General features: G+C 51.9%; 1 protein-coding gene and 1 long non-coding RNA gene across 2 annotated transcripts in view; both read right to left on the bottom strand.

Annotated features, from left to right (window-relative positions):
• Positions 1-21,200, bottom strand: part of LOC149370934 (antimicrobial peptide microplusin-like) — a 47,203-nt gene extending 26,003 nt beyond the window's left edge. The window contains exons 1-2 of the mRNA XM_089563854.1: positions 21,188-21,200; positions 3,563-3,635 (exon numbers count right to left, since the gene is read on the bottom strand). The gene's annotated coding sequence lies outside the window, so the exon portion shown is untranslated. The remainder of the gene's footprint in view (positions 1-3,562; positions 3,636-21,187) is intronic.
• On the bottom strand, positions 7,154-11,795 carry LOC149370935 (uncharacterized). The gene is made up of 2 exons (XR_016286408.1): positions 7,883-11,795; positions 7,154-7,830 (listed from the first exon to the last, which is right to left on the bottom strand). It is a non-coding gene; the product is annotated as an uncharacterized LOC149370935 (long non-coding RNA).
• Positions 21,201-21,940: the final 740 nt, after the last annotated feature.

The following is a 21,940-nucleotide window of genomic DNA, read 5'->3' as shown; positions in this document are numbered from 1 at the left end:
GTCCCTGCATCAGACTGTGTTTCGTCTGATGCTGAAATAAAGTCTGAAAATAATAGAGTAGTTAGACATGTGACTGAAAACGGAAACGCTGCCGTCCTTCAAAAAGTAAAGCAAGTTGGGTGAGACAGCCGGTATTCAAAAACACTAGAGGAAGTTGGCTTCTAAAAACTTTTAATTTATCAGTGGATTGTCTTACTAGGTTGGGCGAAAGGGTGAGGAATCTCCATGGCTTTCATCTTGATGGCAGAAACAGAACTGCAGCTAAGTCGTCTGGGTGGACAGAACACATTACTTTTTCTCAACGCCCCTGCACGCTTTCCTGTCAGTGTCCCCCATGCAGTTAATAAGAGCGCTTAACCAACTAAATGCTCTGAGTGGTTGGTGATAGTAAATCAAGAGAGCTTTTATAACAAGCAGCGAGAAGGTGGCGCTTCCCGGTCTGCGGAGGCATGGATAGTTAGCTGATCAATACCTCAAATCGCACAACTTCGCTGCTTATCCAACAATACCACCGAAGCATCAAGCTCTTATTTTCCTTACTTAGTTACTTTCAACTTTGACTTTGTGCAAAACGTACTCAACAGCTATCTATAGATACCTTGCATGCCAAAAATACTGAACTTCATTCCGGAGACCCCCTCCACATTGTGGCTCAAAGCCAACATTGTTATAACAGTTTTCTGCCTTGTAAAGCTTTATGAATATATCAGGTTCGCTATTCGCAAGCATAACAATAACTGGCTTCTTAATTCAAAGCTTTACCGCAACAATATTATTAGGTTCGCAACTCACGAGCCTAGTAATAGTGGGCTTCTTATTACGGACCTTCCTGGTTACAGAATTAACATAGCATAAATTAAGAAGCTTATAAAATGTTACAAGCTTCAACTCAGGATTTGATAACTAACCTCAACATTATTACCATATCAAACCTCTATGCTTACAGACTGCTGCGCGTGTATACAGTTGAGCAAAAGCGCCATGTTGACACCATTTCCTCTATGGCTCCTTTGCATCAGTCCGATTCACCATATGCGCATCGCCACAAACCACAACTGGTTTTACCATTCACAAGAACTAGCTACGGTCGTCAAAAAATTAATTACCAACTACCGTATATACAAAACCAGTTAATTGAAGCAGGCGTAAACCTCCGTGAAATCACCATCTCCTCTCTGAGTAGTATGATTGTTCATTTGGTTAAGTGCTAATACATCAACTCCTGTTTTATCAATTGCTCTCCACCCTTTTTGTTATTTGATGACTGGTCGTCTACTGTGCTGATGCCCCTTTTTCGTTGCTGATACCCTTTTTGATTTCTGCGTATTCTGTTCGGTTACAGACATTGCTTATATTGATGTTTTTATTCATGTATGACTTGATGTACAATTTAGTTCCTCGTTTTATGTTCTTAATGACTTGATGACTGGATGTTCAATTTAGTTCCTCGTTTTTTGTCACTGCCGTCTGAACAGGAGAGAACTCCGTCAAGCGGATAGCCGCTTTTTTTCTCCCCTTCTCCATCAAATTGTATTTGATTTGGTGGAAATAAATTATTATTATTATTATTATTATTATTATTATTATTATTATTATTATTATTATTATTATTATTATTATTATTATTATTATTATTATTATTATTATTATTATTATTATTATTATTATTATTATTATTATTATTATTATTATTATTATTATTATTATTATAAAACGCTTTGCTCCAGCGCAGAGCGTGCCTTCCGTCACCGATTGGACATAAAATTTTCTCACCGTGGAAAAATTTTGCTTGCGCAGTTGCTTCAAATAGCTAATCACACTCATTTGAAAAAATTCATTGTAACATCAGCTGGAGGCCTAGCCTGCAATAGCAACATTTGTGGCTGTTCGTTTAAAAATGAAATCCATGGTTTGACGGCGTCCCGTCTGACGACCGAAAAACAGCAATAAAGGACGTACGCTAGCCAGAACATGCAATAAAACTACAGATCGTTTAAAGCCCAAAAGGCTGCCTTCATCACAATCGTAGACTGAACGTAAACAATCTCGTGCTGTCTTTGCACACCATCAGACGCGGTTAAAAAGCGCTGCCACAATGGGAGGCCAAAGGTTGATGTTGGAGGCAGCGCTGTCTAGTGATCACTTTGAAAGTCCAAGAAGACTGATCGACCGGTCCGGAATCACCACAGTAGTCGCAGGGGCCTTCGACTAGAGGCTCTACGCACCAAGCTAGCGAGGACCTCTATTGAGCAATAAAAGTTTTTCTCTCCGCTCTCCGCTGCAGCCTGACAGTGTGCCACTCGCAAGTCAGTTGCGCTTCGCTGTCGTTTCCAATGAATAACATGGAGAGCGAGCAAAAACAGGACCCCTGGATGTATTTTCTTGTACGTTTCCTCTCCAATCCCTCAGCAGCACCAGTGCATCGTGCCCTATGCCACCAGGCTGCTCACTTCACCGTTCGTGATGGGCTCCTGCACCGCCACAACTAAGTCTGTACCGGCCGGAAGCGTTTCCTTGTCTTCCCTGCCCATTCACGATCGACATTCTGCGCCCTATTTCACAACGACCGGCAATTTGCACCGACTCCGCCTCCGCTATTTTTGGTGCGGTACGTTCACCTATACGTCCGCAAGTATGTCCACTAGTGTCCTGACTGTAAATGTCGCAAGTCTGGTCCTCATCACTCAGTCGCCCGATGCAGCCTCTTCCTAGCCCTTCCTGGCCTTTTGAACGCGTTGGGACTGATCTTTACAGATCGCTTCCTTACACTGCTGCTGGCAACGGCTGGGTTATTGCAGCCTCCAAGCACCTTACTCTTAACGCTGAAACAGCGGCCCTCCCTGCTGCTACGGCGACACACGTTGTATCTTTCATCTTGCATCACTTCATTCTTCGCCTTGGAGCATCCCGAGAGCTGCTCAGCGACCGCGGGCGTGTCTTTCTGTCCGAGGTCGTGGAATCTCTTCTACAGCAATCTAAGATGTAAGAATACTCAGCGTACCGCGATGGCCTCTAATCCACCGACTAACGGCTTGGCGGAACGGTTTAACCACACCTTGAATGACACGCCGTCGATGTTCGCGTCTTCCGAACATTCTGACTGGGACAGCATCCTGCCCTTCATCACCTACGCCTACAACACCGCCACGCAGACCGCACTGGTTTCTCACCGCTGTCTGTTCTCTAGGAACAAGAACCTTTCTCACCGCTAGACGTTATACTTACTTATTGGCCTGACGAGCCTGAGCGCACTACCATTTCAGAGGATTCTAAACACGCCGAGCAGTGCCATCAGCTCGCTCGGTCGTTAACGTTCGGCGAGCAGGACCGTCAAAAATTTCGCTTCGACACCACCCACGCTCCTGACTGTTTTCTAGCCGGATCTCTCGTCAGGCTCCGCGTGCCGTCTACCGCACCCGACCTCTCTTCAAAACTTCTCCCAAAATATCACGGGAATCACTGCATCGTACAGCGCCTTTCCCCGGTCAACTGCATTGCAGACCCAGTAACACCAGCGACAGATCTGCGACGAAGTAACCGTAAGACTGAACATGTGCCCCACCTGAAGGCGTACTATGACCGTGTGTGTTGTCTCCCTCTCTCTCCAGGATGGCTTTGCCTTCAGCCGGGGGTGACTGTAAAAAGGAAAACGGGCACCGGCGGCAGCCGTGACGCAAGGTGCGAGACCGTTTCGTTGATAGTGAGAGCTCGGAACGCCATTCTGGTTAGCTTTCCTTTGTTTGCCCTGTATATCCTGTTGAAATTCATTCACTCATTCAAGACCTCTTAATCAGTGAAAATTATTTTGGCGCTATCGAAATATGGCCGCGAAGACATCCACTCTGCAAGGGTCGTCGGATATCGTCGCCGCAAAAGAAGACGCGACAAACAAATGGCGAACAACGCTTGTCGACGTAGTCTGACCATGCGACGACGATGATTTACACGTTGAACGATGGGAAAGCGTTCAACTATGTGCCCTTATGCACGGCTTGCAGTATGCGGGGTCATGTCTTCAGGAGGATTTTTGCGTTAAAAAATCTGAATTCGGAAGGCCTGTGGGACACCGATTAGTAACCGTTTTCCATTACGCAGTACTGAAAAACGATTCCATTCTGCAATCAAACGCAGATTTGGCCTGAGGCGCAGGAGCGTGATAGTGGACCATGAAAAAAATCCTCGAAAATGCAGACCCTGCTTTATTGATGCGTTCGCAATAGAAAGGTCTGTGCAAGAGGAATGGGAGCCGCCATTTTTCAGTGTTTAGCGAAAGCGCTACAGAAGAACCTCGTATATAACAAACCGAAGTATGCCATCTCGGATATAACAAACTTTGTGCATTAACCTCGGATGAAACATTCTTGTGTCACCTCAGATGTACCTAACCACGGATCTATGCAACCACCGATATAACGAACTTGCGTATCGGACTCCAGATAACGTCGGATATAAAGAACCTAAGTGTGCAATCGCTGATATAACGCCCTTTATTGTAATAGCCTCGGACATAACGAATGTATAGCGGCTAACGCTAAGGCGCACACAGAGGACATACAACAAGGCGCTGAACTATCAACTCACCTTTGTTCCCTCACCCATTCTTCCCATCTCCTGTCTACTAAAGTTACACCAATCAATTTCCTTTACAAAGCACGGTGGGCTGCACTTTTCTGTCCAACCCTTTTTGTTAGCCTCCGCATTTCCGCCCCTTAGGTATAAGTACCAGTAAAATACAGCCGTTATACACTTTACCCATGATAAATAACCGTCGACTGCTATTCATCGCCTCAGAGTGCCTTCTTTCTTATCTTTCTTATCTTAGTGCCTTAATCGTAGTGTCTTACTATAGAGTGTTTTATTCTTATCTTTCTGATTATTTCACTGTCATGGTCCGGATCTGCGGTAGCTACCCTGCCCTTACCACATCCAATGTTTCATTGCCTGCCGCGAACTCTTGTTTCGTTCCGAGGCTATTTGTACACTTGTATATACTTTTTCATATTAGTTTTTACACACTCTGAAGTGCTTACTGTTATTGTTCCTCGAATACGCTTTGCAATGCGGTCTCCGAGTTACTTAGCAAGGAAATGTCAGCAAAGAGGAGATCGAAAAGGTATTCTTGATTAACTCTTCTCCACAGCTCTCCCTAATCCAGTTCTCTGATTACCTTCTCTTAATGAGTTGTGAATAGCTTTGGAGAGAGTGACCAGCAAGCCTCAACAAAGAAGTTGTCTGACTGGCGGCAGATGTCCTGATGCCGCACAGGTGGGCGGCCCTCTCTTTCGTTTGTTTTTCTTTAACCTTTAACTCATAAATTTGCTATTTCTTTGCCAGCTGCCGTGCGATTAAAACCGGAACAAAACTAGCGTTTTCTTGTTACTACGAGGATTATAACTGCACTGGGTAGCCAGGAGTTTATTTAGAATCACAAGTGCATTAGTGAGCAGTACTAGGGAGGCAGGCCCAAAGTCTCTGGGAAATGTGTTTAGGGCCCCCGTACTCTTCACTGGAAAAAGTTCGAAAAATGCAGGTTAGAAAAAAAATCTTACTGGAAAGTCACGAGTGTACAACGCGAATATTTTATCCTTAGCTTTCGTGTGAAATCAAAGAATTTTATTGCGTTCCCGAAGCTACTAAAACAATCCTCTGATGGTCGAGTGCATATACATCAACACGCGTCGCCTTGAGCACCATGATCCCCTTCCGCACAGTTTCGACGAATTTCTTATCACTGCTACTGGGCTGCTTCTGATCGAAGCAGCGCCCTGGCGCGCTGCAAGTTTGGAAAATCAAATCAGCGCTGCCGGCGCTCCTGTCAAAACTTTAAACGTCGCAAGCAGGCTGCTGGCCCGCGGTAAAACGTTTCTACTGCAGACGACGGTGGTGGTGAAAACATTTATTAAGAAGGGACAGGAGGTAAGTTTGGATTGTACTTCGATCCTTACAAGTACCAGGTGGAGGTCCCTAGTGTGGGACCCCAGTGGCGGTGGCCGCCGCCCGGGCGCGCCCGACTGAGGCTTGGTGGCCCATAAGTCGTGGCAGCCGAGCAGGGTCGCCTCCCAGTCCTCCCGGGTTGGGTTGCGGATGGGGGGAATAGCGGGGTTGGACCGGCAGGCCCACACCATGTGATAGGTGTCAGAAGACACTGCACTACAGTGTGCGCAGCTGCCGCAAAAGGAGGGGTCAAAATGTTTTAGTGCTGCCGGGCACAGCAATCTATTGGTCAGAAGACGGAGAAGGAGCCGCTCATCCGCCTTCTTCAGGCCTTTACATGGGCTAGGGTAAAGACAATGACTATTTTGATAGTAGGTTGTAATATCTTTGAATGTATAGACCGGATTAAAATCGGGTTCCTGATCGGGTGGGGAGGAGAAAACAGCCCGGTGAGAGAGCGCGCGGGCGGCTGCGTCTGCTGCCTCGTTTCCTGCCAACCCCTGATGAGCAGGGGCCCATATAAGGTAACGGTGTGCGGGGTCCGTAGGGAGTGCAGCCTTGTTCGACGTTCCGACAGGCCCCTCGCGAATCGGTGATTTTGTATTTTGAATCGGAATGTGAGGCCGCGAGAGCAATCGCGACCTCTTCTGCTTGTGTTGCACTGCGGGCTCTGAAGGTGAGACCGTGAACTGTGTTGCTGCTGTGAACCACCGCGACCGTGTACCATCCCCCGTGGTGAAGACCGGAGGCGTCCACGTAGTATGCACCTGTTTTGTTGCCATAATGTCGGGCTAGCGCTTCCGCTCGTGCCAGGCGCCGACCATTATGGTCCTCGTGTGACATGTTTGCTGGAAGAGGCCGCACGTGGAGGGCACGTCTCCACAGTTCTGAGATGAGAAACCTGTCTTCCATTGGAGGGGTGTGTTGAAAATGGAGTCGAGCAAGAAGGCGGCAACCCAACTCCGTTAGCGACAAGCGCGTGAAATGGTTTGTAAGGTGCGCCTCCCGGAGCTCCCGGAAAGTATTTGTAACCAGCCGGACGGACGACGCTTGCCGGCGTTCTGGGCCAGCCGAGTGGGACGCGCGCCGGCGTTCTGGGCGAGCCGAGCGGGACGCGCGCCGGCGTTCTGGGCGAGCCGAGCGGGACGCGCGCCGGCGTTCTGGGCAAGCCGAGCGGGACGCTGTAACCAGCCGGAGGGACGACGCTTACAGCAGCATGGTCAGTGCAAGAATGAACCACTGTTTATTGAAGGCACAGCTTTTATAGGCACGAGCAAGAGCGCTGTACCTACTGCGCATTACTGTTGCGCATCGGCGCGATGCAATCACTGATGCGCGGCACTGATACGAACACGACACGTGTCCGTTACATCCTCCCTCGGGAAAGAACAAAATGAGACACTTCAATATAACAGTCACAGTTAGGGCACTTGATTAAAGTGTTCGTCATAGCGTAGCCTCTGTGGGGGCCGGGAGGTCCGAGTTGATCTTCTCACGGTGGGCGACGATGGGATGCTCGACGGAGAATTGTATCCACTTGCTGGTCGAGAAGATTCCTCACCGTTTGTAGCAGAGGCCACTCTAGAGGATTGTGCACCTGATTCAGCTGGTGTCGTAGGTTGCTGTGTACGGGGCTGAGAACCCGAACAAGTGTCGTCGTCGCTTTCACTGGTGTACTGCTCCGCCGTCCTAAGCAGATGCCGGCGGTTCCGCCGCAGCATACGTTGATGTTTGGTTTGTACCAAGTAGGATCTTGGAGCGCTTTCAGCAACGACCTTCGCTTTACGCGACCAACCAGCAGCATCCTGAAGTCGCACCGTTGAGCCTCTGTGTAGTGCTGCCAAAGGCTGTCCAGCCCTGGCTTGGTGGCGTTTCCTTACTGTAGTACGAGTCACCCTGCCGAAGTCGGGAAGGTGAGAACGAAGTCGCCTTCGCTGAAGAAGCTCACCCGGAGAATGCCCATCTTCCAGCGGTGTAGAGCGATATGCAAGAAGACCAAGCCAGAAGTCCTCCCGGGCGTCGAGGGTCTTTTTCAGGATCCTCTTCACGATCTGCACTCCTTTTTCCGCCAAGCCATTCGACTGCGGATAACGGGGGCTCGATGTTATATGATGAAAGTCATATGCTCTGGCAAACGTGGCAAATTCATGGCTCGAGAACTGGGGTCCGTTATCCGTGCATATACTTCCACTGGTATACCATACCGGGCGAACATGGCGCTAAGGGCTGCGATCGTGGTTTCCGCAGTTGTGTTGTCGAGCGTGGCGACCTCGGGAAAATTTGAAAATGCATCATACGCAACCACGTACGGCTTGCCCGCATAGGAAAAGATACCTACTCCAACCCTGTACCAAGCACATTTTGGAACGGGTCGCATTAGCAAGGGTTCTTCTGGCTGCCTGTACGCGTATTTTCTGCACGTTGCACAGCTTTCCACACGGGCAGTGATGTCGCCATTCAGACCAGGCCAAAAAATAAGTTTCCGAGCCCTCTCCTTACATTTTTGCATCCCAAGGTGGCCCGCATGAATTCTTTCCAACATGATTCGTCGCATACTTTTCGGTATGACGACTTTAGTGCCTTTCAGCACTACTCCATTAACGACAGAGAGTTCGTGCGAAAATGGCTTGAGTTCACCTGTCACTAGCTGCCCGTCCACCAAGCATGCTATCACAGTCTGGAGGTAGCAGTCCCGTGCAGTTTCCAGCTGTAGCGACCGCAGCGTTTCGGAGGTGACCATGTAGCCCAAGGACTGGACGGCGTGAACCTCAACGTCGTGTGTTGTGCCACCTTTTTCTTCGACCTGATCCTTTGTTGACCGTGACATGTCGGCGAGAACGAGATGTTTTCCTGGAATGTACTGCAAGACAAAGTCGTACTTTAGCAAACGCAAAAAGAATCGTTGCACTCGTGGTGGCATGTCAGCAATTTCTTTCCGTGCTATCGCTACCAGCGGTTTGTGGTCCGTTTCGATAAGCACGTTTCTACCGTACACGAACTCGTGAAACCTTTCGCAGCCAAAACATATCCCAAGTGCTTCCTTCTCAATTTGGGCATAATTCTTCTCGGCTTGCGTTAAAACACGAGATGCGTATGCTACGGGCCTCCACTCACCACTGTAGTCTTGCAGTAATGCTGCACCAACGCCGTCTTTTGATGCGTCACAGGTAATTTTGGATTTTCGTTGCGGATCAAAGATTGCAAGAAGGGGGGCGGTGGTCAGGATTTGTGTTAGTTTTTTCCACTCCTGCGCATGGTTATCTGTCCATTGGAATTCTGAGCGCGTCTTGATAAGCTCACGTAGAAGCGTTGTTCGCTCGGACAGTCGTGGGACAAATTTACCAAAGTAATTAAGTACACCCAGCATTCGCTGAACGTCACTCTTGGACGTTGGTGTTGGTATATTCACCAAGTTTTTGATCAGCTTGGGGTCAGGCGATATGCCCGTTCGGCCTATGATATCGCCAAGGAATCTGACTTCTTTCACCCTAAACTTGCACTTCTGGATGTTGAAAGTCAAGCCGGCTTTCTCGGCGGCTTTTAGCGCTGCTATCAACCGCTCATCGTGTTCTTGTCTACTGGAACCCCATACTAAAATATCGTCAATATATACCAGTACGCCGGGTAGGCCATCAAAGACTTGGCTCATACTCTGTTGAAATACCTCTGGTGCGGAAGAAATGCCAAAGGGCAGCCGGAGAAAACGGTATCTCCCGAACGGCGAAGAAAAAGTGCAGATCCTCGAAGTCCGCTCATCAAGCGGTATCTGATGATAGCCCGAATTTGCATCAAGGCAGCTGAAGTACTGGGCATTTGTTAAACGGGCTTCCAAATCTTCTCGCCTAGGAAGCGGGAAATGCTGCCTCTTTATGTACTTGTTTATAGCCCTGGGATCCATACACACCCTTAGCGTGCCATCTTTCTTCTTTGCCAAAACTAGGGGGCTGACCCAGTCGGTAGGTTCGTTCACCCTCACAATGATGCCAGCACGTACCATTCGGTCAAGTTCTTTTTTAAGGGGTTCTTCTAGCGCCACCGGAACTCGTCGCGCTGGTTGCACTACTGGTATCGCTTCAGGTGACAAGACCATACTGTACGCCTGCTGCAAACACCCGAGGCCCTGGAATATGTGCCCGAAATTTTTCAGAAGGTCATCAGTTGCGGTCTTGTCTACGGCACATACCCTACGCTGGACTAGCCCCAGAGCTTCACTCGCTTCTAGCCCAAGTATGGCTTGACGCCCATTTTTCACCACAAAGAACTTCACTGTGGCAGAAGTGTTCCCAAGACGGACTTCAAGCGTACACGTTCCAAAACACGTTATGATGCCTCCGTTATACGCCCGCAGGATCGAATTAGTCGGCTTCAGTTCTTCTGCTCCCCGCAGTTTTTGGTAAATCGACATAGGAAACAAGCTTGCTTGCGATCCGGTGTCCACTTTAAAACGGATCGCACAGTTACGAACTTGAGCCTTGACTATCCAATCCCTCTCGCGCTTTGCCGTGGTGACTTCTAGGATGTCAAAGTCCGCGTCTTGCTGTTCTCGCACTTCACTGACCCCGGCTGACGCGCAGCAATTTGCGAAATGGTTCAGCTTGTGACACAAACGACACTCTTTCCAAAAGCTGGGCATTGCTTAGGTTTGTGCCAGCGGTTGCACTTACGACAACGAAACTGTTTTTTTGCTTCTTTCCCCTCTTTCGAGGGAGCCGCGCGCCTCGAAATCGCGTCGACACTGTCGTCCCCTCTGTGCCAAACTTCATTCCGCTGTGCTAGCGTCTCTGCTGCTCTGCACATTTCCTCTGCTTTTTTCAACGTCAGCTGGTTGTCCCGCAGCATCTTCTCACGTAGTCGAGGATTACACGTGCCAAATACAATCTGGTCCCTTATCGATTCTTGCAGCGTGCCAAAGTTGCACTGTGCCGCTTGCTTTTTCAAGTCACGAACAAATTTTTCAAAAGGTTCTCCCTCCGCTTGCTTTCTTGAACGGAATACGTATCTTTCATGTACTTCATTGCTAACTTCGGCACAATAAGCATCAAACTTGCTCACCAAGGTGCTGTAGTTCGTCTTGTCTTCATTGTCGCCAAACTGGAAGTTGTTGAAGACGTCCAAAGCGTCGTCGCCAGCGATGCTCAACAGGAGTGCCGCCTTGGATGCATCCGATCTGGGCTGGTCCTTAGTCTCCGTCGCCTGCAGAAATAACTCGAATTTCTGCTTAAAACGCTTCCAGTTTTCTGTTACGTTACCAGTCAGCCGCAATGGCTCTGGTGTCTTCAGCAGGTCCATCGCACGCCGGACGCAGGGTCGATTTCCATAGGCCTCAAAGGGCCACTTCTGACACCATGTAACCAGCCGGACGGACGACGCTTGCCGGCGTTCTGGGCCAGCCGAGTGGGACGCGCGCCGGCGTTCTGGGCGAGCCGAGCGGGACGCGTGCCGGCGTTCTGGGCAAGCCGAGCGGGACGCTGTAACCAGCCGGAGGGACGACGCTTACAGCAGCATGGTCAGTGCAAGAATGAACCACTGTTTATTGAAGGCACAGCTTTTATAGGCACGAGCAAGAGCGCTGTACCTACTGCGCATTACTGTTGCGCATCGGCGCGATGCAATCACTGATGCGCGGCACTGATACGAACACGACACGTGTCCGCTACAGTATTCACCACCCCAAGAGCCATAACCCGGCTGTTTGGAGTGGTGACGGGGAGGTCAAGGGCACGCTTAAAAATTCAGGGGGCACTTTGACTGTCTAAAGTGGGTAGAGGCGGAAGCGTTTTGTGCACCACCTTCGCTGTTTCTGTGGCACTGGTGGCGTCACATATATTTGAGTACTAATTACTAAGTGATGGCAAATCATTAATTCTTAATTACTGATTAATGCCTGAATACTAATTAACTGCTAATTAATGACGCTTAAGCTTCGCCTTTAGGAGTGGAACGCGACAGCGCGTTGTAGCGCTGCCAGGGAGTCCACGGAACGCCACCACCCCATTCGGCGCGATGCCTTTCCCTTTGAGCGGAACGCTTATTGAACAGTCTGAGGAGCTCTGCCGATCTAACTGGGGACAGATATGTGACGGAATCGCCGGAAAACTGTCCAGCAAACGCGCATGGCATCTCCTCCGACACCTCATTGACCCCGCAGGCACCAAATCAGACACACAGCACCATGTGACACGCCTCACACACGAACACATTGACGATCCCGACACCCTCGTAGATACACTTCGAACCATGTACACCTCTCCAGGCGCCCCACACCTTTACCACACTACACAGGACAAGCAAATCCCACACTCAACACCGACATCACGGAGACGGAGGTCAGAGTGACCCTCCTGATTCTCCGCGCCAACTCCGCACCTGGTGCAGACCAAATCACAAACTCCATGCTCCGTAATCTGAACGACCGATCGATCACCCAGATTACGAAATACTTCAACCAGTGCTGGAGGGAGGGTAGCCTCCCCCAGTCGTGGCGCCACCCGAAGGTAATATTGATACCCAAACCCAACAAACCACGTACCATCCAAAACCTTCGCCCGATTTGGCTAACCTTATGCCTCGGGAAGCTCCTCGAGCATGTTGTGTTAGCGAGACTCACAAGTCACATGGCGGACAACAATCTTTACCCGCATAGCATGCTGGGATTTCGCCCCCATCTATCGGCACAGGACGCCATGCTGCAACTCACACAGGACATTTTCGACCCGCTTCTTCCAGGTCACACCAATGCAGTCTTAGCTTTGGATCTTTCCAAAGCTTTTGATCACATTGAACATCAGGCGATCATGATTGCTCTATCTCCATTGAATGTGGGTGTGCGCACGTACGCCTACATTCAAGCATTCCTCACTGACCGTTCGGCTGAGATACACTTCGGCCCTCTGTCTTCCCCATCCTACACGCTTCAGAGCATAGGCACCCCTCAAGGGTCCGTCCTTTCCCCCTTTTTGTTTAACATTACCCTCATTCCCCTCACCCGAAAATTGGCAACTATTCCCCACCTGAAGTACACCATTATGCCGACGATAGCACCCTGTGGAACACCCACGGCAGTGACGGTGGCATAGAGAACACCTTACAGGAAGCAGCCACACTAACAATAAATTACGCACGGACCATCCGACTGTCTTGCTGCCCAGAGAAGTCCGAACTCTTCGTCATCCGGCCTAAGAACCACCGCTGCCCCCGCTCCCCATTGCCATTGAACTGAATGGTGACCCGGTACCTGAGGTTGGCACCCTCCGTGTATTGGGCCTGCACATCCAGAACGATGGCAACAACACCACCACCCTCAGGAAACTCAGCAGATTGTAGGCGCGATATCGCACCTCATCCGCAGAGTTTCGGGACGTCATAGAGGCATGAACGAGCGCGACCTATGTCGCCTCATTCATGCCTTTGTCCTCAGACGTGTGCTGTACAATACCCCATACTGACAACTATCCAAACATGACATAAACGCTTTGGATGCTTTGATTCGCAAGGCATTCAAGGTAGCACTTCTTCCCCTCAACACACCCACAGACAGATTACTAGGCCTGGGACTCCACAACACGATCGGGGAACTGGTGGAGGCCCACCGAGAGGCCCAATATATCAGGCTCACACAAACCTCCACAGGTCGGTATATCCTGGACTCCCTCGGAATCAAAATACCGGCCAACAACCCAACCCTCCTCGCCATCCCACGAACTCTTCACCGGGAGCTCCTCATCAGGCCGCTCGCGAGGAATATGCACCCGTCCCACCATGAGCACCGCCGCAGGTGGTGGTGAAAAACATTTATAATGCAATAAATATTTACAGAGAGGTGATTGGGGTAGGCCCTATTGGCCCCTTCCCCTAACAATACTAGGTGGAGCCCCTATTCCGGGGCCCCATTGGCAAGCAACGCCGCCCGCGTCCGGTGAACCAAGGCCTTTTGGGTCTTCAGGTCCTGACAGCCGAGCAGGGCCGCCTCCCAGTCCTCTCTGGTGGGGTTGGGGTTGGGGTTGGGGGGGATAGATGGGTTTGACTGACACGCCCAAACCATGTGGAAGGTGTCAGCCACCTCCCCACAGAACTGGCACGCGCCATCAAAGGATGTATTGAAATGTTTAAGCACCGCCGGGCACAGTACAGTGTTAGTAAGAATTTTGATGAGGAGGCGCTCGTCAGCGCGATCCAGACCCTTACAAGGGGCCGGGTAGCGCCGGTGCTCCTCCTTGTAGTAATCGGTGATTTGTTTGAATGTAATGGCCAGATTGTCTGATTGGGAGTACCCTTCCAAGGAGAGGGAGATAGCCCGGGGAGTGAGTGCGCGGGCGGCCTGATCGGCCTGTTCGTTTCCCTGGAGTCCCTGGTGACCGGGGGCCCAAATCAGGTTGCGTGGAGTTGGATCTTCAGATCGACAGCTATATTCCAGTATGCGCCAGGCAAGCGGGGGAGCCCAGCCCAACTCGTAGTTCCGACAGGCCCCTCGCGAGTCGGTGATGATGTGTTTCGACTTGGGAGTAGTGAGAGCAAGAGCAATGGCAATCTCCTCCGCGTGTGTTGCGCTGTAGGCTTTGAAAGTGAGCCCGTTGACTGTGTTTGTGTTGTGTACGACTGCGGCCGTGTACCACACCCCATGGTGTGGGCCGGCAACGTCCACGTAATACACATGTTGTTGGTTACCATAGTATCGCGCCAACGCTTCCGCGCGCGCCTGGCGACGACCGCTATGGTCTTCTCTGGACATGTTGCGGGGAAGGGGTCGGACCCGGAGGGCGCGTCTCCAGGGTTCTGGCACTCTCTCCCTTTCCTCAATATAGTAGTCATGTTTGATGTGTAGCCGGTCCAAGAGGCGGCGACCGGACGTGGTCTGTGCAAGACGCGTGTATTGGTTGACTAAGTGGGCCTCTCGAAGCTCCCGAAATGTGTTCACCACGCCCAAGGCCATAAGTCGCTGGTTGGACGTGGTGACCGGGAGGTCGAGAGCCCGCTTGATGACTTTCCGGTGGATGACCTCCAGTTGGTCATCATCATGTTTGCGCAGGTGCAAGTAGGGGGTTGAGTAGAGGATTCTACTCGTTACGAAAGCATGGGCAAGCCGCAGTGCATCCTTGCTTCGTAATCCGCCCCGCTTGTTGGAGACCCGGCGGACCATGCGGCCCACCTGGTCTCCCACCGTGCGAAGTTTGGCTAGGGTGGTGTCGACTCTGCGTTGGTGGTGTATGAAGAGACCAAGGACGCGGATCTCCTTGCACTCCCGGATCGGTCCCGAGGGGAGACTGATGCAAAGCGGAGTTGTGTCCCGAGGGGAGGGACGTATGTGCACAAATTCTGATTTAGACGGGGCGCACTGGAGTCCGCAGTAGGCCGCGTAGTCGTCGACTAGGGTCGCCGCTGCTTGCAGGCAGGATTCCATGTGGCCCAGGTTACCTTACGTGGCCCAGATTGTAATGTCATCCGCATAAAGAGCGTGATGTATCCCGGGCAAAGAGGACAATTTGGAGGGAAGATGAAGCATTGCCAAATTGAAGAGGAGGGGAGACAGGACCGCGCCTTGAGGTGTTCCCCTCGAGCCGATGGTGTATGGCCCGTGTTCCGCATCTTGTATGCGTATGTAGGCTTGACGGTCTGTAAGAAATTGTTTTATGTAGTTGAATGTTTTGTGGCCACAGTTGGTGTTACTGAGGTGGTCCAGGATTACTTCGTGTTTGACGTTGTCGAATGCGCCTTTAAGATCCAAGGCCAGGACCACCTTGTCGTTGTGGGGACATTCGACAGGATCTAAGATGTCGTGGTGAAGCTGCAGAAGTATATCCTGTGCAGACTTGTGAGGGCGAAAACCGAACATGATGTCCGCGAAAGTGTGCTGTGTTTCGAGAAAATCGGAGAGTCTGTCGCGCACCATCATCTCCATCAGCTTGCCGACACAAGACGTGAGGGAGATGGGGCGAAGGTTCTCCACATCAATAGGTTTGCCGGCTTTAGGAATAAAGGTCACGAGAGCCGATTTCCAATCGAGAGGGAGAGGAGTCTCTCCGTCCCAAATGCTATTGATGTATTTGAGGAGCGCGGCGTAGGCTGCGTCGGGAAGGTTGGCCAAGAGCTTGACCGTAACCTTGTCGCGCCCGGGTGCAGTGCCCCGCTTCATTTTGCTCAAGGCCGCCCGGAGGTCGTGGAGCTGGAACGGCTTGTCCAGCTCCGTGTTCTCTACACCTGCATACGAGTACGCCACCTGCCGGGGGTCCTTAGTGGTGCACAGGTAGCGATCCCTGAGCGTGTGCGCTAGTTGTTTTGTCGTTCCTGTAAAGTTGTGCAAGGCCCTATGTAATTGGCGTTGGGTTTCCGTGCGTGTTTGTATTGGATCGATGAGAGCGCGGAACAGGCGCCACGTGTTGCGGCCAGACATCTGCCGAGCAGCCGCGTTGCACCGGTCCACCCAGTTAGTGTCGGCTAGCTGAGTAGCATATTCCGCTGCCTGTTGTGTGAGTTCGAGGATGCGGTTCTTTAGGCGTCTGTTATGTTTCTGTTTCTTCCATCGCTTCGTGAGGCTGCGACGGGCCTCCCAAAGGTGGACAACGTGGTTGTCCACGTCTGTTTGTGTTTCTGTGAGCTGTATCTGCTGTTCGTGTTGTGTGAGTGTAGACGTGAGCGATCTGGACCAGGCGTCGTATCCCGACTGGAGGGGGTCTACAATAGGTAGAGAGGTGCGGAAAGTCGTCCAGTCAGGGATACGAGCTTGTTTTAGTGGGCGTTTCAGGGGACGCATGTAAATGGTTGTGTTGATTATACAGTGATCACTACCTAGAGTGTCCTCTGTATTCAGCCAGTCGGCATGTCGTATGTTGCGTGTAAATGTGAGGTCCGGGCAAGTATCTCGTTGAATGGAATTGCCGACACGTGTTGGGTTGGCGGGGTCAGTGTGCAGAGTGAGTCCAAGTGTGGAAAGAAGTTCCGCAAGCTTTCTCCCACGCCTGTCCTCCCGGGGGTATCCCCATAGCCTGCTCGGGGCGTTGAAATCGCCGACGATTAGGAGGGGATCCCTACCCGGGGGGTGGTGGTGAAAACATTTATTACGAATGAGCAGGAGGTATGTTTGGATCAGCCCGTAAGGGACCGATCCTTACAAACACTAGGTGGAGATCCCTAGTATGGGACCCCAGTGGCGGTTGCCGCCGCCCGGGCGCGCCCGACTAAGGCTTGTTGGGCCTGTAAGTCGTGGCAGCCGAGCAGGGTCGCCTCCCAGTCCTCCCGGGTTGGGTTGGGGATGGGGGGAATAGCGGGGTTGGAGGGGCAGGCCCACACCATGTGATAAGTGTCAGAAGACACTGCACTACAGTGTGGGCAGCTGCCGCTAAAGGAGGGGTCAAAATGTTTTAGCGCTGCCGGGCACAGCAATGTATTGGTGAGAATGCGGAGAAGGAGCCGCTCATCCGCCTTCTTAAGGCCTTTACATGGGCTAGGGTAAAGGCGATGACAATTTTGATAATATGTTGTAATATCTTTGAATGTATAGACCGGATTAAAATCGGGTTCCTGATCGGACGGGGAGGAGAAAACAGCCCGGTGAGAGAGCGCGCGGGCGGCTGCGTCTGTTGCCTCGTTTCCTGCCAACCCCTGATGAGCAGGAGCCCATATTAGGTGACGGTGTGCGGGGTCCGTATCCCGTATGCAATTTTGGTATATTCGATAGGCTAGGAAGGGAGTGCAGCCTTGTTCGACGTTCCGACAGGCCCCTCGCGAGTCGGTGATTATGTATTTTGAATTGGAATGTGAGGCCGCGAGAGCAATCGCGACCTCTTCTGCTTGTGTTGCACTGCGGGCTCTGAAAGTTAGGCCGTTAACTGTGTTGCTGTTGTGAACTACCGCGGCCGTGTACCATCCCCCGTGGTGAGGGCCGGAGGCGTCCACGTAGTATACACCTGTTTTTTTGCCATAATATCGGGCTAGCGCTTCCGCTCGTGGCAGGCGCCGACCATTATGGTCTTCATGTGACATGTTTGCTGGAAGAGGCCGCACGTGGAGGGCACGTCTCCACAGTTCCGGGATGCGAAACCTGTCTTCCATTGGAGGGGTGTGTTGGATATGGAGTCGAGCAAGAAGGCGGCGACCCGACTCCGTTAGCGACAAGCGCGTGTACTGGTTTGTAAGGTGCGCCTCCCGGAGTTCCCGGTAAGTATTCACCACCCCAAGAGCCATAAGCCGGCTGTTTGAAGTAGTGATGGGGAGGTCAAGGGCACGTTTAACAATTTTGCGAAGGATGACCTCAAGGGCGTCCTCCTCTTGTTTCCGTAGGTGGAGATAAGGAGTCGAATAGAGAATTCGACTGGTTACAAAGGCGTTTGCCAGCCGCAAGGCATCCTTACTTCGTAACCCTCCGCGTTTGTTGGAAACCCGGCGGACCATGCGGCTCACCTGGTCCCCCACCTTACGGAGTTTGGCCAATGTAGTGTCTGGCCGCCTGTGTTTGTGGATGTAGAGTCCGAGTACCCGTATCTCATCACTTTCGCGTATGGGACCACTCTCAAGAGAGAGAGATATTTTAGTTGTGCACTTCTGTGAGGGGCGGAGGTGCACAAATTCCGATTTTTGAGGGGAACATTGAAGACCGCAGCGGCGGGCGTAGCGGTCTACTATCGTCGCCGCTGTTTGCAGGCTGGTTTCAATGTCTCCTGTGCTGCCCTGCGTGGCCCACAGAGTGATGTCATCGGCGTACAGGGCGTGCTGCACGCCGGCGACACCACTCAGCTGGGCCGGCAGGTGCATCATGGCCAGATTGAAGAGCAGCGGGGAAAGTACCGCGCCTTGAGGGGTTCCCCGCGTGCCGAGTAGGTAAGGACCATGGTCTCTATCTTGAATTCGAATGTAGGATTGACGATCTATTAAAAATTGGCTTATGTATTGGAATGTATTGAGGCCACAGTCGGTGTGTCTTAGGTTAGTGAGTATGATCTCATGTGTTACATTGTCAAATGCCCCTTTAAGATCCAAGGCGAGTACTACCCGGTCATTATGGGGGCATTCGAGGGGGTCAAGGACTTCCCAATTGAGTTGCAGGAGGACATCCTGTGCGGATCTGTGTGGGCGGAATCCGAACATGGTGCTCGCAAAGACTTGTTTGTTTTCAAGATATGTAGATAACCGATCCCGCACCATCGTCTCCTTTAGTTTGCCCACACATGAGGTGAGAGAGATGGGGCGGAGGTTATCTGTGTCAATTGGTTTGCCAGCTTTAGGAATAAAAGTGACCAAAGCCGTTTTCCATTCGATTGGCAGGGGGGTGTCCCCGCACCAAACCGCATTGACGTATTCCAGGAGGGACTGGTATGCCAAGTCGGGCAGGTTCGTCAAAAGCTTGACGGTGACCTTATCCCGTCCTGGCGCAGTGCCCCGTTTCATTTTGGCGAGAACCGCCCGCAGATCATGGAGCAGGAAAGGTTGATCCAGCTCCGTGTTCTCTCTGCCTGCATAAGAGTACGCAGATCCACGGGGGTCTTGGGCTGTACACAGATACTGGTCCCGAAGTTTCTGTGCCAGTTGAGTCGTGTTGCCAGAAAAAGCGTGCAGGGCTCGGTGCAAATGTTTTTGTGTTTCGGTTCGTGTTTGTGTTGGGTCGATTAGGGCTCGAAAGAGACGCCACGTGTTTCGGCTGGACATTTGTCGCGCGGCCGTGTTGCATCTATCTACCCAGTTGGAGTCGGCGAGTTGGGCCGCGTACTCTGCCGCTTTCTGGGTAAGCTCGGCAATTCGAGCTTTAAGCTTTCTATTGTGTTTCTGGCGTCGCCAACGGCGGACGAGGCTGCGACGGGCTTCCCAGAGGTGTAGAAGGTGGTTATCCACGTCCGTGACCGCCTCTGAGAGCTGGATGTGTGTTTCATGCGAGGAAAGGTGTGCCAGCAGCTGTTGGGACCATGCTGTGTAGCCTTGCGCGGAAATGGGTGTATTATCAAGTGAGTTAAAATTTTGCCTGAATTTCGTCCAATCTGGGATATGGGCTTGTGTTCTGGGACGCTTTAGTGGGCGTGTGCGTAGTGTAGTGTTAATGATGCAGTGGTCGCTACCGAGGGTCTCCTCGGTATTGAGCCAGTCTGCGTGTCGTATGTTGCGAGTGAAGGTTAAGTCCGGACACGTATCCCGTGTCACGGAATTTCCTAGCCGGGTTGGGTGGACAGGGTCCGTGTGGAGGGTGAGGCCCAACGTGGACGCAAGCTCCGCCAGCTTACGCCCGCGCGACTCCTCCTTGCGATACCCCCACTGCTGACTGGGAGCGTTAAAGTCGGCCACAATCAGCAGGGGATCGCGGCCCGCTACTCTTAGCGCGCGGCTAAAGAGGTCCGCAAAAGTCACTCGCTTTAGTTTGGGAGAGCAGTACACGTTGAGCATATGCAACGGTGGGTCCCTGCGGCGGACTGGTAGGAGGGTCACCATTACATAAGAGTACTCTAGTTGGAGGTCGAGATCCACTAGGTTGGCTGTGTAGTCTTTGTGAACGAGAAGACAAGACGCGGGATCCTGTTGGAACGTCGTGTAATTTGAAATTGTGGCGCCCAGGCCTGGCTCTTGGAGGGCAACCACGGCTGGTAAGGACTCGAAAGTTTCAAGGTAGAGGCGGAAATTGGCCCGCTTAGTGCGGTCCTTAAAGCCTCTACAGTTCCACTGTGTTATTGAAGTTGACATGGCCGAATTGGATATGGCGGAACTCCTTTTATTAAGGTGTCTCGCCATGATTTAAAATTCTTGGGGGGGAGGAGGAGGGATTGGCTGCCTCAGAGCCAGCTACTTGCGCCATCAAGGGGGTGATGACGTAAGGAGCGGGTTAGCTGTCCTCATTGTCCGAATCAATAATCAGACGGTTGAATTTTGAAGGGCGGGATACGTCCCTAATGGGTCCCGTCCGACGGAGGAGGCGGGGGTTGTCCGAGATGTGTTTTGAGACCACCGCGGGGACGGCAGATTTGACCTTTGTCAAGATCTGGTCCATGGCGGTCTCGATCATATATCGCAATTTAGAGGTTAAGCGCTCCTCCATCGCAGAGATAGCTGTCACGAGGGCAGGCGAGATCTCCGCGTCGCTCTCCATTGCGTCCGAGTTCTGCGGGCTCGGTGCGGCGGACGCCAATTTTGACTCTAAACTTTGAATTTTGTTGAGCAAAAGCTCATTCTGTGCCCGGAGCACGTCTGTCTGTTTTTTGTACTCCGCGTCGAGTGCGGAGACGGTTACTGGGGAGGGTGAGGGATGGGAGGAAGAGGAGGCGATCTCAGCCCAGCTGCTCACCTGTTGTGTTGAGGCGCTGATGCCCGGGCGTCGGCAGCGCCAATTGTCTTGAGGGCCGGGAAGTGGCCAGTGTCTCTGCCGCAGGGCGGTGGAGGCGCCGTCTTCTTCCCGGGCGCTGGCTTCACCGACGGTGAAGAAGGTGACGATGTCTTGTGGTCGGTGCCGTGAGCACCACGCGGCGTTCCGCCACCGGCACCTGGTTTTGAATGACTTGGCTGCTTGCCAGGTCTCTGGTTTTTTGGCACCTCTGGGCGTTTAGCCTTGGGGCCATACACCTTCAGCTGCCGGAATTTTCCCGTGCAGTCGCGGGAGTTGGTAGCGTGGGCTTGCCCACAGACTGCACAGGACAGAGCACATTCATGCGGCGCCTTGACTCCGTCGACGGTCGGCGCCGTTTGGCCACACAGGCCGCACTTTTCATCCGGGCAGGGGCAGGTGTCTGCTCGGTGGCCCACAGTGCCGCACCGCACGCAGGCCGGAATGGTTCTCTTGTACGCACGCACAAGGGTCACCTCAGAGTTATAGTGCACATATCGCGGCACCACTTCTCCCACGAAGGTGAGCGACGCGAAGTCGGATTTGCCAAGTTGAATATCGGCAAGCTCTCCAGCACGCCACTAGGTCTTGTTTTGGAGGGACTCACTGGTCTCGTGCTTGGCCACGGTGATGACGCCGCGGCACACGTCTCCAGTGAGTTTCAACTGGCTGTACATAGAGAGCAGGCCCTTCGGTGATGTTAGTTGAAAATCCCGC

The sequence above is a fragment of the Amblyomma mixtum genome, chromosome 1 (assembly GCF_055824585.1).
Source record: "Amblyomma mixtum isolate Tamu chromosome 1, ASM5582458v1, whole genome shotgun sequence".
NCBI lineage: Eukaryota > Metazoa > Arthropoda > Arachnida > Ixodida > Ixodidae > Amblyomma > Amblyomma mixtum.
This window is presented reverse-complemented; position numbering and strand designations above follow the sequence as displayed.